Source organism: Pseudophryne corroboree, unplaced genomic scaffold (genome assembly GCF_028390025.1).
Source record: "Pseudophryne corroboree isolate aPseCor3 unplaced genomic scaffold, aPseCor3.hap2 scaffold_792, whole genome shotgun sequence".
In the NCBI taxonomy this organism is placed as follows: domain Eukaryota; kingdom Metazoa; phylum Chordata; class Amphibia; order Anura; family Myobatrachidae; genus Pseudophryne; species Pseudophryne corroboree.
The window spans coordinates 161,452-162,808 of NW_026970371.1; the positions used below are offsets into that span (position 1 = coordinate 161,452).

General features: G+C 50.1%; 2 non-coding genes across 2 annotated transcripts; both read left to right on the plus strand.

Moving 5' to 3' along the window:
- The first annotated feature begins 586 nt into the window (after positions 1-586).
- LOC135041138 (U1 spliceosomal RNA) lies at positions 587-750 on the plus strand. The gene has a single exon (XR_010234856.1). It is a non-coding gene; the product is annotated as a U1 spliceosomal RNA (small nuclear RNA).
- A 152-nt stretch (positions 751-902) lies between these two features.
- Positions 903-1,065, plus strand: LOC135041162 (U1 spliceosomal RNA). Its single transcript, XR_010234880.1, has one exon. It is a non-coding gene; the product is annotated as a U1 spliceosomal RNA (small nuclear RNA).
- The last annotated feature ends 292 nt before the right edge of the window (positions 1,066-1,357 follow it).

Sequence of the window (1,357 nt, forward strand, 5' to 3'; positions counted from 1 at the left end):
TCAGCCACAATGCTGATTATTTCTTCACAAAGTACAAGGTGAGCTCCAAACAGAATTCTCTAGCTTAGAATTATACCTTTCTTTGCCAAACCTAGAAGTCGGGCCCCCCACCCTGGGATCCCCCAGAGGGAGGCCTGCACCGTCATGCGGCAGGCTTGTCCGTTTTGGAAGCAGGCTGATGGGCAGCCCAGGATTGCTTCAGTCTGGGCTTGGCAGGTCTGGAAACATGAGCTTGCTTTGGGTATGCCTGACCTTGGGTACGCTTTACCTGGAGGATGAAAGGGCCAAGAAAAGTACTTTTAGCCTTCTGCGTGGTAGGAGTCATACTAGGTAGGCAAGCTGTTTTAGCAGTAGCCAGATCAGCTACAATCTTATTGAGGTCTTCTCCAAAAGGAGATTCAACTGAGGCAGCACAAGGGAACTCTCATCTGGGGACAACAACTGCAGGGAGAACACATATTTTCAGATGAACATGGTAGGGCAGAAGGCTGCCTAATACTGAAGCACCCCCAAACAACAAATCAAATGCAACTTACTTGACAGAGATGTGCCTGAGCAACGGCCCTCCCCAGCCCTATCCCAAATCATACTTATTTTGCATAGGAGATACCATGGTCATGAAGATTGTTCTCCCAGGGTGAGGTTCATTCATTGCATTCTGGGTATGCTGACCCCTGTGATTTCCCCAAATGTGGGAAACTCGACTGCATTATTTGTGGTAGTGGGGGACTGTGTTTGTGCTTTCCTCTGGTCAGCTCTGGTAAAAGTCAGATTTCTTTGTCTCAGATCTTCCTCTAGCCTTGTTCTTCTTTCGAGAGTTCCCTTGTGCTGCCTCAGTTGGATCTCCTTCACTTGACAGGGGGGTGCCCGAGCAGCGACCCTCCCCAGCTCTAGCCCAACTCCTACTTACCTGCCAGGTGAGATACTATGATCATGAAGTTGCTTCTCCCAGGGCAAGGCTCACCCATTGCACTCTGGGTGTGCTGCCCCTGCGATTTCCCCAAATGTGGGAAACTTGACTGCATAATTTGAGTTTTCCCTGGTCGGCTCTCATGTAATTCAGATCTCTTTGTCTCAGGTCTCTCTCCAGCCTAGTTTGCTGTCTGGTTCCACTTCTTTTTTCTTGAGCCCCTCCCTTCTATACCCTTGTGCACTATCCTGACTTCTCCTCCCGTCTGCTTACTTTGTGCCTCCCAATGCACAATGCAAACTACAGGTAGTGCTGCAGGGCCCACACCCTTTTACTTGCTTTACAGAGCAGCTCTGGAGCTGTTACAGTGCCCAGCTGCTGCAAGAAATCAGCTTGAATGCTTCAGGGGCTGGGGAATGGCCAACATGAGCCCCACACCGAAGGAGG